General features: G+C 38.1%; 1 pseudogene; it reads left to right on the top strand.

The window, feature by feature from the left end:
• The first annotated feature begins 53 nt into the window (after nt 1-53).
• On the top strand, nt 54-13,798 carry LOC141428910 (uncharacterized; annotated as a pseudogene).
• Nucleotides 13,799-15,722: the final 1,924 nt, after the last annotated feature.

Here is a 15,722-nt window from a genome sequence, read left to right as displayed (position 1 = left end):
AAGTGTCATCCATAATATAATACAGACTATAATCATTTTTACCATAAAACTTGTTAAACTATAACAATAATTACGCAAAAGGCACCGTTTATTATGTATGACTATGATTGAGTTGAAACCAACGTTTGATTGAAACATTTTAAATGTACTAAAGATACCTTTGTGTGGTTTCACTATTATAATTATTTTGAAATTATACTAATTTAAATAGTTCTGTTTGTATATTCAGTGGTGTCAGTGTATAACGACAACTTCTGAGAGGAGCGCGAGAAAAATTAGTCTTAAATCCCTTTTTTTTTAACCAGAGATGCTGATTGCCGACACAAATTACATATCATGCATGATATTTTTCAGTTCTATGCCATTAGAGAATTAAGATTGTGAATGTGTATGCAGATACTTTTTTAGTGTACCTAAACTTGTGATTTGATGAGGCCAAGAGGTATGACTTGATTCAGACATGCTACCCTCACACCCACTTGTAACTTTCGCAAGCTAGTATGTCTGTATCTATTGATGGCGTACGAGGTTGCGAATGCTACTCGTAACACTTATCATTGTAAATATCATTCTCGCTGTGATATTTATAGCATTCTCAACTACCTGTCCAACATAATGTTAATATCTAAACAGCTGATTGTATAGTCAAGATATTGCCAAGTAATTTAAATACAGAAGAACATCATTGTATTTTCTGAAGTCCAAATATCTACTTCTAAATATCTAATACTCCTATCGACGAATAAATTTGATAAATAATTGGATATAGTATAATCCTAATAAGTGTCACTGTGACATTCTTTAAGACTTTAAAATTTTAATACTTTTTCAATAAGCTATTTTCGGACTGGACAGTGGCTTTTGCAGTAGTGTGATTCTGGCTAATAATGCCTTGAGCAAACGTGACAGCTCCGTCATTTATTTTTATCAATATAATACAATATGCACACCGACAGTAAAATAGAGCACATTGTCTTCTCTTGTTATCGTACGACTGAAAAGTACTAGCCAAGCTATTTCATCTCGATCTTATGCGAATGCCGAAAATGGCTATACACTTAAAAATAAAATAGCACCTTTCAAGAGCAGTGTTTTGATCTGAAATCTGAGTCTCCACCAGTTCACCAATTAACGAGCTAACAGTGTACTCGTAACAACTTTTCTGCTAGGTACTGTACAATTTTAAAATTATTTTTGGCAGTAATGAGTAATTTTTAATACATATACAATATAAGTAAGATTAAACCCCAAGTCTTCATAGTTTTTAAGGTAGTATCCGTCAGCATTGAAAGTGGAGTAACTCTTGACCATTGTTATTTGAGTAGAAACATAAGTTTATATTAGATTTTCGATGCTGATAGTACCTACAATAAGTGATATTTAAGTGCATATCTAATTAGAAATATTTGAAATCTCAATTTTTACGTTTGTCCAAGGCGTTATAAAGATATTTTGGTCTTCGAATCGCTATTGTTTCACCATACGATATTAACAATGTCAGCTTTAATGTAGGTGTAAATGATTTTTGTATTTTATTTTTTTATTTAGTGTAAGTTAGTAAGTTTTACGAATGTATGTGGTGGTACATTGAACAAGTGTCGAGGTGCTATCTTTTGTATCTGACTTTCCATTTAGTTTTAGTGTAGTGATTGTCAATGATTACTTTGTACTGTTGAAAACATCACATGAGTAAAGACAAACCATTAATTGTGACTACCTGTGTCGAGGGATATCGAAGTCGGCTAAATCCATGAAAATTGGGATCTGTTTGTATATTGGATAAAGCTCAAAATGCAGTACCAATTTTTGGAGACTTAGGCGAGTTTGATATCCTTCAACACATATTATGCTGAGGAGATTTAATACTAAGATGCTGCGCTAGTAGTAGTGGCCGATCAAAATGAATTTCTACTCCTTTGATCAATCGTATTATTTCTGTTCTATAGAAATCGGCTAGAAGATTAATATTTTTTTACACGTTTGTTTGAAATTAGTGGCAAGTATTATAAATATAAGACGTAGGCTAGGGAAGTTTACTTCCGTCGGAAGTCGTAATAGTAAACTTTTGTATGAAATTATTTATTGATAAGTAATATCAGAGTAAAGATTACAATAAAAAAAGGATTTTTTAAAACAGTTTTTCATTCTTTAAAAATAACCTGACGTAGTGGAATATGGGTCGAAGTAAATACATTATATAGGTAAGTATAACACGAGCACGAAAAGATGTTGTTGTAACTGTTGTAACGGAAAGTGTTCGTCATCACAAATATTCAACGACTCGCTTCGTCTCATCCCACTGGTGCTAGCTTGGTGGCGAGCTCAGCACTTTAGTAGTGTAATCGCCAAATAAAATATGCATTAGCCATGTGTGGTCTTATCCAATTAGCTAATTAGCCCAATAGATAACCAAGATTTTTATCTTTTGTGCTCAATAAGAGTACGTGTAACTTTGGATGTAAAATCAAGGGCATAAATATGAACGTTATCAAGGCGTTAAAAATATCTATACACATTTATGCCACTAACCATCAGGTCGATGTAGACATATATTTGACGCTATGTCTGTAAAGATATTTATGCACCCGACATTTCCCCTTTGCTCGTCGATTAGCGGCTTAATTATAAAAGAGCAATGGGAAGCAGGAAAATGAAACTGATTACGAAGTAGGTCAAGGGCTTCCCGTCAAATGCTCCACGAATTTGCTTCAGTCCAAACATCCAAATTGGGTAACCCACACCACAATTAGTAGGAAGCGTAAATCGCAGTCTTCAACAAGTCTGCGGCACGTGTCCCCCCCCGCCGCACATGCGCGTTACGCCGCGCATCTCTCCGCGCACGCCGCCATACCACCACCACCGTATTTCAGCGACGACAGAGCATTTTAACGACATGAAAATCCACAATTCCTTGACTAAACAGGTAATAATTCACTTATATCTCGCCTCCGTCGAGTAGCTTAGTTGTAGAGACGCGCAGTGATGTTTCAAAGATGAGTGGTGTGAGTTCGCGGGCCGGTAAAAATAAAGCGCTAGAAATGTCGGCGGCGACTGGGGTGAGGTAATGGCGGGGTGAGTGAGCGCCCGCGTAGGGGTCGCCCCTTGAAGCACGTTTTTTCCGTTCGGCTCGGCCTCACACCACTGGCACGGCTCGTCGCAGGTGCCTCTCAGATACGTTCAGTGCCAGGATGATTGCAGGAACGGTAATACGTCGCGATGAATTTCGCCCCGTTCACGGGGCACATACCCACGGCGGCGGCGATGCCGACCATCCACCAGTTCGCCGCCAAGTTTGGATACGAGGGCGGTGGCGCGCAGGAGACGCGCTACCAGAGCGGCGGGGTGCAGTTCGCGGTGGCGCCGGCCGCCGGCGCCGTGGCCGTGGACGGCGTCAAGTTCCGGCAGGCTGAGAGCGTGGTCGTGGTCAGCAGCGCCCCCGCTGGCTCGGTCACGCTCGCCGGAATCGCTCCCATTCATACTGGTTAGTTTGTAAACAATTAAGACACGGTCAACTACTGGTTGAGATTAGTTCTAATAAATAGGACTAAGAACTTACTTAAATAAGTCCATAAGTTAGATTGCCTTACCTATTAAATTAAATTACTGAAATTAAAATTTATAACTATTAAATTAAATTTGGAACCTACTTCTACCTACTATTAAAAGATATAATATAATATAATAATAAAAAATTAACGATACTTTTTGAATTAATGTTAACGTTAAGTTTATGAATAGCTTATAACTTTACCATTTTTATACCGGTAAAAATAGTATAAGCTGTGGTATAAGTAACGGTTCATCGTTTATCGTTAATTACGATTTAAAGTTAAGTCTGTTTGACAGCGGTAACGTTACCAACTTTTTCGTTCATTACCCAAGGTACAATACCTAGCGGTGTTTGAAATGCAGGCTGACAAGAAAAAAAAACAGTATAAATTTCTAAAGACGAAGGTACTCAATGCGAAATATATTTTTTTTCAACGAAAATTTCTAGTGCTAATTCCTGCCAGGTCTCAAGTTGGTAATCTAAACATATGTAATCATTTTGTTTTAATTAATCTTATTAATTTGGGATCATCGTAGTAACCCTACGCTACCAACTCTGTTAGAAAAAGAAAAGTATCTTTAAAACTAATTCCATAAGACAGGTCTCACGACATTCTACCATCCGATCCCCGAGCCTTGCAATGGCTAAGGCAACCTCCGCCTCTTTTCATGATATAATTTATGATTTTCATATTGGATTTTCGGGTCAATCTTGTATAACGTTTGTCCAAAGTAGGTAGGTTCTTATTGTACAGTCGGGTCCCTAATATAATAATGTATCCACTTTTCTATGCACTTTGTATGTGAATGTGGATGCTTATGTATGTTGGGGCACCGATCGTACACAAATAATTATAGGTAGTTTAAAAATTTCGCTTTAATGGAAACTGTTAAACTGCTCCATCATCAGACCTTGGGAACTACCTGTGTTCAAAATACACCCTAATAGGCCATTCTAAGAAGCCTAAACACTATCTGTCTATAGTCAGAACACGCTTAGACTTGACTAGACCAAACATGACTAGGTTACATTGTTCTGTCTTGGAGTTCCAGTGTCCAGCTCAATGGTACCATATTTTAATTTAATATTGTCATCAGAACTACGCAAGTTCTGTATCAATACAACAATAAAAAGTGGATTAGAAACAAGTAGAAAGATTTCATTATATTCATACATGCATAGAGTTATACTGAAGTTAATAAAGTATGTTAAAAAGAGATATAGTAGTTTAGCTGCACCGCTCCATTGCCGTTCGCAGTGAACACAGGCGTGAAGTACCAGACCATATCGTCGTCGGTGAACCTGGGCAGTGTCGCGTACGCACCCGCGTACGCTGAGCTGAAGGATGGCAAGCGCGAGTTCCGCGATGACATCACCCACGACATAATGGCCACAATGATGCAGCAGCAAGGTAAATACCATTGAACAACCCGCAAGTGTAGCGCTGATTGTTAATTACAACGCATGTGACAGTTGCGGACACCAGTCAGTGCTTACGCGTCCTAGCCCCGTCCGTCTCGCGCGTCGCACAGTCCCATGTGATACTTTATTCTCCGTATCAAAATAATTTGGGTTGATCGCGTCAAAATTCGGGAGTGGGGCCCATGACCTTACGCCGCCGTGTTAAAGAGTGTCACACGGCATGACGTCACGCGAAACTTTTACTGGCTATATCATGACAAAAGAAAAAATACGTGCCTATATTTTCTGATAATTTAACCGACGAACTTATTAGCATTTTTAGAGCTCTAGCCTTATTCCATTTGTTAGTTCTTTACCTCAAAAGCATAAATTCCTTGTAGCGATTTACCAAATGGCATTTTACCTTGAACTAACAAAATTTCAATAGAATCATGTACTTGACGCAATTTATCGCGTAGCTTTTTACATTAGTATAATTAATTTGTAGCATCTCATTTTTCGTGTAGTATTTTACCCTAGACGCATTTCGCCGCGATCGATGTTTGCTTGGGACTCTAATAAATTTGACAAGTTAATTGATGTTTGTACTAAAATACATAATACACGATCGAGGTGAAATGCGACTAAAATTAATAGAGACTAAAAAAATAAACGATTGTGACACAATGCTATATTAAATGTACGATCGAGGTGAAATGCGATTCGGTGAAACGCTACAAAGAATTTATGCTTTTGAGGTAAAGAACTACCAAATGCCTTATTCTAATGTGTAGTGTTTCTTTACGCCACCTAGTGGCAAGTACGCGAGCTAGTCAGTAACAGCTACTCGATAAAAGATGGCGCTGTTGCCACTTATGATAAAACTTAACATAGTCGTTATCCTGATGTATGTTATACTGTTTTTTCCGTGTTTGCGTCAGTGTCGCAAGCGCCGCTGCAGCAGGGCACGCAGCAGCTGCTGGTGGTGCTCCACGAGCCCAAGGAGGCGGCGGCGTTGGCGCGCGCCATCAAGCAGGAGGGACGCGTCGACCGCACGCCCGCCGCGCCCGCAGAGTTCATCAGTAAGGCCCTGTCCGAACTGCATATATTTTTTCCGCCAGTGGATACTATTATAAGATTCAATGTGTTACAGAACTGCGACAAAAAAATCGTAGATTGCCTAAGTGTCATGCGACTTTTGCCCGCCAGTGGATACTATTATAAGATTCAATGTGTTACAGAACTGCGAGAAAAGAACCGCGCGGAAAAAAATCGTAGATTGCCTAAGTGTCATATACCCGCGACTCCGTTGCCCCGAGTTGCCCGCGGGAACTACTTATGCAATTTTCTGGAATAAAAACTATCCTATGTCCCCGAGACTCAAACTAAGTATCTATTAACAGAATTTCATTTAAGTTGGTACAATGGTTTAGCCGTGATGAGGTAAGTAATTAATATATCTAATAAATACTTTACACATTTATAATATTATTGGGATATAACTATCAACGATCTGAACAGTTTTATAAGTGGAAAGGTTTAAATTAAATGTGTCAAAATGTTGCACCCTCGATTATGGTATCGTTGCATAATTATATGGTAACTGTTTTGGTGATCATGATCGAGTTGTGTGTGGGCAGGCATCGGCGACGTGTCGGACGCGACGTGGCAGTCGCTGGGCGGCGGCGTGGCAGACTACTTGTCGGCGTTGCCGCTGCCTCTGCATCACCTGCTCAAATACTCCGACAAGCGGGAGGAGCCCGCGACCGCGGCGCCCGTGGTCAGTACCCAACTGGCTTGATCCCTGGGGCGTGCATTCAGTGCTGCTGCAGTGGTCTGGCGCGCTGCTGCAGGCGCTAACTAGCAGCTGCCCTTAGTAAATCTATTTAAATTTATAACAAAGTCGTGTTAGTTACACCATTTACGAGTATAACGCAAGAACGGCTGGACCAATTTTTATGATTTTTGTGTTTTTGGATTTGTCTTTGTCAGGAATAGGATAATAAGTATTAAAAACATTGGAAAATTGACGAAAAAATAAAAGAAAAAAACATTTTCCCATACTGTATGTTCGTGAGTTTTGTAACTGCCAGTTATAGACCACATCCCCACACACTTACAATAAGTTAAGCAGTTATTTTATATTTACCTGGAAAAATATTCAATGAAAATAATTGATATGACAAAACAACGTTGGTTGATGGTTTGGAAACGCAATTGAACGCTAGATGGCGCTGTTGTTGGTATGTTATCACAATTTGAATATAGTGTTTTTGCGGGCATGGGCAGGACAACGTCTGCCGGGTCCTCTAGTAATTTAATAAATTTTGTTTTCAACTTTAAAAAGGTAATTTATAAATATTTAATAGAAATAACAATGTCAAGATATTAAAATTAAAACAAATATACAATCATAATTAGTCAAATAAACCGCCCCGCGTCATACCTGGTGCAAAGGTGCCCAATACACTCGAAACCCACCCACCCACTAATACACTTAAAAATAATTACGTTAATCTCACTAATACTGGTACGATATTAGTAGCCTTAAGGGGATCCCATGCCCCAATGACCTTCGATCTGAATTCCTTAGTTTTCTAGTCTTTTTGTAGCTTATTATATTAACAAACAACGGCTTTAAGCAATATAGTATCCCATATTTACTTCAAAATTCATGGTTTTCGAGATATTTGGCATCAAAGTTGAACAATTTTAGGCCAAAAAACTGGTTTTCTGGCCATAACTTTTGTGTTAATTAGTTTCAAATGAAAACTCTCGACCAGTTTTTAAAGAAGTCAAAGACAAACCCAAATATGTAGATTTCGTATATGTTAGATCTTTCACGTCAATAGAGATACGAAATAAGTGTTTTTTCAGACAATGTTTAAAAAAATCATACAAAATTAAGTATTAATTTTTTCAAAATCCGGTAGACAAAAATGGAGATAAAAGATTGAAGAACCGATAGCCGTTTGACTTATAATTCTATCTGTAGTGCAAAAGTAGGAGATACGATTGAAAACTTGTCAAAAATCGATGAAAACCTCGGGTAGCCCCTTAATGAACTGAATCCAGCAGGGTTGATCCTGCTCACGTCTCCCGAATCACCTGTATTTGTTTGCCATTTTACTTCATTGTATTGGTTTGTCCAGATGACCAGCACCCCAGTGAACACGGTCGTAGTGCAGACGACGGCGGTGGCGCCGCCGCCGCCCGCGCCGCCTAAGAAGAAGAAAAAGAAGAAGGCGACTAAAGAGAAGAAACCGCGCCCCAAGCCCGGAGAGATACGCCTAACTACAGCGCTAGGTGAGTTACATTATGTTTTAAAGCTATCGTTCAGTCACGACCAAATATAGGGCAGAGTATTCGTCGTTTCCTAAACTACAGCGACATAGGTGAGTGTACATGGTTTTTTCAAGCTTATAAATAGATAGTTATGTATTATAGATATTAAGCCACTGTTGTTCTTAATAAATTTCATAGCCTCTCCGCACGGCCACACTAACTGTACACTAAATTAAGTCATGTAGATATGGCAGCGGCATTTTGACATGCACTCATTCATTTAATTCATTCTCCTTTTATGTAATCAGTTCTTCATGTAGCTGTGTTCATGTGTATCACGCGCTTCAACTTTCGTGGCACTACCTAAGACGGATGCGGGCAAAAGCTAGTAGTATACGAGTACTTGTATGTAAACTATTTCTTCTTCTTGTTGTATTCTGTTACAATGTTGTAATTTAATTATAATTTTGTTAGTATACCTACATACGTATTATTGTACTTTAAGGAAACTCCAGATCTAGTTTATATTATAAGCAATAGACATTAAGCCAATTTCTGTAAATGACTGTTTGTTTCTTAAATAAATAAATAAAAATCTTCTTAAATTATAAAAGCTGTGCTCTTTTCGGTGGAGTAAACGCCGCTCCGCACGGTCATTGGCCAACTGTTTGACTTCCTGTAAATTTCATGTTAACTCTTTATTTACTAAAATAAAGAAACAAACACAATTAAACGCTGTATAAATTCGTACTAAGGCGACTGTATTTCCTGGGTGAGCTTGCGGGTTGTTTATAGATGGCAATAATTTGTTCATATCCAAATTACTGTAGACTTTTTGTCTTTCAGAAACTTTTTCCCTTTTTTTCCGAACAAGCGGGACTATGCAAACTTCGCATGCTCGACGTTGGTGTGTTTCAGCAGATTTGAAGCACTTAAAGATACAACGCTACGTGCGTTTGTGGACAGGGGGCTATTACCAAATTCTGAAAATCGAAGGCGTATCCTACCTTCCCTTTCATCTTGACTTGTATTTGTAAAATGACTTGTATGCTCTTGAGTGCATAAAGTCAAATCGGGGGCTCCTCGAGCAACACCTGGTTGGAACACACCATGGAGAGGAGGTTAGTCCATTGCTACCTATTATTACATGAGCGAACTGGGGGGTGAAAAAATTCGAGTCGAAGTTCGTGTCGTATCGTCCCTCTCACTCTCGTATGAAATAATATAAGCGTCAGCGGGATGGCAAGATAAAGTTCGAATTTTTTTACAATTCAAGAAGATTTGGCCAGGGGCTACTACAAAATTCGAAAATCGAAGTTCGTATCGTACGTCCCTTTCACTCTTGTACGAGTATTTGTAAAATGACTTTTTATGCTAGTGCATAAAGTCAAATCCAGAATGTAGCGAAAGATTCTAAATAGAATCCGGTGCGCTACGCTGAGGGATTCTAAAGTAGAATCCTGAGCGTAAATGATTTTTCCCGAATGGCTCATACAACTTTTCACACAGAGCATTAAGAAACTTAAAAAAAATAACTAAATATTTAAAGAACAACCAGCATAGAAAATATCAATACAATTGTTAACTTCAAAAAATGGCATTTGCAATAAAACACTTAGAAAAGCCTTGAACAGAAAAGTTGAACTTTGCTCCCTCTCGTCAGGGACGAAAAGTTACTTTTACGAAGGAGAGGTGTGAAAACATTCTAATAGGTAACCGGTAATAATGTGTCCAGGTTCATCTGCGACATCTGCAACGCGGCGCTGAAGCGCAAAGACCACCTGACGCGACACAAACAGTCGCACAACCCCGAGCGGCCGCACGTCTGCTCCGTCTGTCTCAAAGCGTTCAAACGGAAGGAACAGCTCACGTTGCACTTCGTCATACACTCCGGCGAGAAGCGGCATGTTTGTAACGAGTGCGGCAAAGGTAAGTATTTAAACCACTTGATAACCTAAACAGCAAAAATTGGACAACCCCCGACTTTGTCACTTCAAAGTTAAATATCTCAAAAACGGCTGAACCAATTTTAATGAACATATCTAAGAACCATCGCTAGAAACCCTGGATTCAAATTAAAAAAAACGCATTCAAATCGGTCCACCCGTTTAAGAGCTACGGTGCCACAGACAGACACACATAGCGGTCAAACTTATAACACCCTTCTTTTTGCGCCGGTGGTTAAAAAAGGAGCTTATCATTTCGGCTATTTCTAACCGACTTCAAAAAAGGAGGAGGTTCTTTGTTCCTATGTTTGTATTTTTTTTAATATACTGACCAGTGATTGACCATATATGTATATATATATTTTAATCTAATATTTTACCGAGGCTTTATACACCAAATGTCAGCCTCAGATTGACCATATATTGACATTTAGAATGAATAAACATGGATAATAAGTATTTATTGTGTGTGTATTGTCTTCATTTCATCCCGGATGTCGTAAGAGGCGACTGAGGATATAGGTTAAGGTATACCGTAGGCGACAGGCTAGCAACCTGTCACTATTGTACCGTTTTTGTCAAACTTAAAACCTAAAATTGCTAAAAGTGGCTCCGAAGCGGTAACGTTTCGTGTGCTCTGCCTACCCCATTTGGGAATACAGGCGTGATGTGTGTGTGTGTGTGTGTGTTATTGTACGTTTTTCGGTTTCCGTACCCGAAGTGCCGAAAAGTAACCCTATTGCAGTCACTCACATGCCCGTCTGTCAGCCCCCTCCCTGGGCCAGAAGCTGGGTACACCGTACACCGTTGTACCAATATATTGATAACTCAGATATTTTCTTTAAAATTCCCTGATTTACTAGCCTGACTTTAACATGGTCGGTTTTATACGTGTCCATGGTCCCGCAGGCTTCTACCGCAAAGACCACCTGCGCAAGCACACGCGCTCGCACATCGCGCGGCGCGTGAAGGCCGAACTGTCGCAGCAGGCGGCGTCGCCGGCGCCCGCGGAGCCCTCCTGACCCGACGACAAGCCTGATCTGCTCACGCTCATCGCCGCAGCTAAGGACGTCTTCTGACTGGACGGGGACGACTAGTTTTGCTGCACTACTAGTCTACTGTAGATAAATCCCAGGATACACATGCGGGTTATCCTTTTATATGCAGGGCATCTGATGGAAAGCAATAATTGATAGCAGATCATGAGTAGGCTCGTTTTTTAAAGATCCCCAAGTTGTACAGCCGCCATCAGATATTTGGGAGCGGCCGAGGTGATCAAATGTATCGGAACATGCACTCTATTCTCAAAGCATTAGAGTTCATATTATATGCGAGCCATCAGTCGAAGTTAAAGGAAATTAGTACCAACATGCTGGTTTACCATTGGCATGCCATTTACGAGCATGTGTATTCTGGGCTTAAAGGGGGTTTTTACTGTTACGCTTAAGGGCGTTCAAAGTTAGACCAGTGCACGGCAGTTAACCATAACCAAAACGCGTGATCGGAAAGTTTTACTGTGACACGAAAATTTCTCACAATATCTGTGTGGTTGATTGCTTATCGCACAACTGCATATTTATAATATTTTTAATTTATTAGTTTAAAAAATCTAACTTCACCCCTACGCCTGGCTCCATATTGACCCATGTGAATAAAGAAAATTATAATTTCGGATTTTTGCCCATTCATCCGGTCCGGGTGAATGGCCAAATTTTTGATTAATTAAGAATAATTATTTAAAAATTTTGGCTATAAAGTCGCTTTGCTTTGCCAACTTGCCAATACGGCCCTCCTCTTCGGGATCAAAAATATCCACATTTTTTTTAACGTACACATACCAGATTTGTACCAGAATCAGCGTCGCTCGTTGACAAGACTACATTTACGCATATGCGCTTAAGCTATACGCATACAGCTACATTAGAAGTGCAATTGGTTGTCAAGGCAACACACCTATGTTATGTGTAGGCATACTTACGCACGCACGTTTTGTGTCAAGCCAAGTATGTCATCCTAAACTGTGTTATCTGTGTCGTGGTGCGCCCCACACACAGTACCTACCCCTATTGACGGCAGCAAAACTAGAATCTAAAGAAGACTAGGTATATCTAAAATGTGAGTCATCAGATATTTCGGAGCGGCCAAGGTGTTCAAAAATATCGAAACATGAACTCTAATACCTTAATAATCGACATTTTTGAGCACCCTGGCCGCTCCGAAATATCTGAAGGCGACTGTACGACGATTCTTGATTGATGATGATCTTATTAATTTGCTTAGTGTTAATTTACTAGGGTCCAAAATACCTTGATTGTGCGGTAAAATATTCCTTTGTGTGGCTGCTTTGGATCGTAAATAATTGTACTTATATGATAATTTGATATTTTTACTGTGATGTGATCGTCATAAACTTTTAAGATAAATAGTAAAAATATATTTTTAATGAATGTTGGCAACCTTGTGAAGAGTTGTTCCTCAATTTGTTGATTGATTCACGTTTGTAGAAAATTTAGTTTATTCGTTTTAAAATTCTAAAGAATGAAAAAAGTACTTTTATGCAATACTAGTTATTGATAGTTGTTACATGTATAGTGAATATAAATCAGTTAAATTCTAAAATTAGTGTTTATGGCAGGACTTTACGTAGAGCAGTTGGAACCATTTATTGTTGGTAGGTACCAATCCTAAGAAAAACAATCGCAACTGACTTTTTTCGTGGACGTTCTGTGATCAGTTTTGTAGTGCTCCCCAAAAATATTACCTTTTCCAAATGCTTGTCAGATTGGCACACCAACCGATACGAGTAGGTACTTTTGACCGAAATCTACTTGATCGGAAGGAATATATGTCACGTGTACGTACTTACTTGTAGATATTTACTCGTATCGTTTTATCCCTAGCTCAGGAGCAATTGTTCGTTTAAAATCAGTCTGTTTGACTTTGAACAAAAAGCGCCAAGAACGTATAAACAACTATAAAAGCTGTAAACTTCTTCAATTGATTGATAACTTTCCAGTAAAACCTTATTTCCTAGCATTTTTTAAGACATGCGAATGAATTTGTAATCAAGTATTAATTATGACCTACTTTTAGTATTCGGGTTCGAAAATTTTAAAATACTAATTCGGGTACATATTTTATAATCAGCATACCTGATCGAGAAGTGTTCATAAATTTGTTTTCCAAAATGTAAATTTAGAATGATAGTACAAAAGTATACAATTGGTGTGTAAATAGGATATCTAAGTACTTAAATTCTACAGATTAACTTTTCACTCAGAGACCTCTATTGTCAAACTCATATGATTAAATATAAATCGACGTCTCTAAGTGCTCCAGTAAGTTTACTAAGCAGCCTGTTTCACCATCCATTGATTAGTGTTAACTGACGCTTAAATGTGATGCCATCTCTTTTGTTTTGTTCGAATAGACGGAGACGGCATCACATTTAACCGTCAGTTAACACTAATCAATGGATGGTGAAACAGCTCCTTAGACTTAAAACATGATGTTTTATCAGGCAATAGTGTTATCAACTTCTAATAGACCTAAGTTGTGCTTCCGTTACTTTGAAATGTGCTTTCATTATTGTAATTTAAATAAAACAATCACTTAACATGGTGTTTTATTGTAACGTAATTTATGTAAGAGGTGTACGAGTATGTACCCGTGTTCTTCTGCACCGTTCTGAGAAGGCAAAGAAGGGTGATTTTAATTAATTTGTCGGGTTTAATGTGGTTTGAGAAAGAAACTGCAGTTGGTGCGTAAAATATTTTATTTACTTTTGTACTCGAAACACTTTGTACTTACAAGATAAAATCACAAATCTTAGAGACAAAATAGAGGAACTTTTTCAAAAATACAGCAACACATTGCACTGAATGACAATCTATTCAGGCTGACCAAGGTATCTTTAAATCTGTCTATAACACCTATAAAAAAGTGAAGTATTATACAGTAAACTAGCATAGTGCCACAAACTTGCCAGACCGGATGACGTCAGTCGAGTTAGGGGCTGTCTCACCATCCATTTATTAGTGTTAACTGACGGTTAAATGTGATGCCGTCTCTATTTGTTTTGTTCGAATGGACGGAGACGGCATCACATTTAACCGTCAGTTAACACTAATCAATGGATGTAGAAACACTGTTTCTAGCGCTGTTTCTGAAACAGCCCCTTAGTGTTGCCGCTTGATTAAAGTTTTAACAGAGGTCATTTCAATGGAGGTTGAAGTGGATGTGGAAGAAAAAATTGATCTCCGCACAACCAGAGTTTCATTGAGGGGGCTAATAAAGGAATAAGATTAACGTAATAGTAATGAATTTTCTAGAAGAATAAATTCGAAATACAAAGCAGTTTCTTAGGAAAATCTGAATAATGAAAGCGGCTCCACTAAATAGCATCACAATGTCAAAACTTTAACAAACCATAAACGTCTATAAAACATGTAACGAATGCAGAAGCTGAGGTGCCATTTCTTGCGAAAGCGCCTTTGCGGAGGGGGATGTGAGGTTTGGTCACAACTCTAATTAATATTCGTTTCAGTTTTATCCACATCAGGCCCGTTTGATAACAACTTGTGAATAAAAGTCTCTTTGACTTTTCGAGAAACGTACCCCGTATTTGATAAGTCCGTGGCACACTGTATCATACGAGATAGATAAATGGTTTTCAAATACAGTATTTAAAATCTCTAAATTACCGAGTAGTAACCAAATTTGTAATTATGGTAACTTATAAACCTAAGTACAAATTTATAATTAAATAGACGATTACTATGAAAAAAGGTTCAAAGATATGTATTAACAAACTGTCATATACAAAAGGATAAGATACAGTTTCACTTACAAATATAATGTAACTATTTTTTATACAAATAACTATTTAAGCAATGCCAATCGGGTTTTTCACATGGTGTTTTTCTGACTGTTGCATTATTTCTGATTCAAAAACTCGTTCTAAACCTTCACACTATAAGACAAACTGTGCCTTTCTGAAATATAATTTTACACACATTCTATTGTACATTTCATAATTTCAATAACAAGTGCGAATGGCGACTCGACATCTTAAAAAATACAAGTATAAACTAAGGAGATCTTAATTATTTGGACCCAGTCTTTGTCGATACGTTTAAATACTGTTTTACTAGTCCCTGTTTTTTCATTCACGAGCTAAACAAAACAACTTGTAAATCACCACATTACAGCAATACACAAGCAAGCTTTTTAAATATTTAGTCGAGACTCTCATATGTATTATTACATTATGCGACATATTAGCAATACTTAGTTAAAACAAAAAAAAATATCAAAATGCTTATACCTACTTAACACACATTTTATACATCGAAATTATCACAATTTTCATTTACGTAGGTCGCAATGTCATCTTACAATAAAATTATGTATGACAACAAGAAACTTTTTTGTGAAACTAAGAGATAGGTTACCACATAATTCTATTTTTATGTAGCAACCTGAGTAATTCCTATATACAATTGGTTCCGATGCAAATTACGTTATAATGAACTAATTTT

The sequence above is a fragment of the Choristoneura fumiferana genome, chromosome 6, assembly GCF_025370935.1.
Source record: "Choristoneura fumiferana chromosome 6, NRCan_CFum_1, whole genome shotgun sequence".
NCBI classification, from domain to species: Eukaryota; Metazoa; Arthropoda; class Insecta; order Lepidoptera; family Tortricidae; genus Choristoneura; species Choristoneura fumiferana.
The sequence above is the reverse complement of the archived record's forward strand: the minus strand, read 5'-3'. Positions and strand labels throughout refer to the sequence as shown.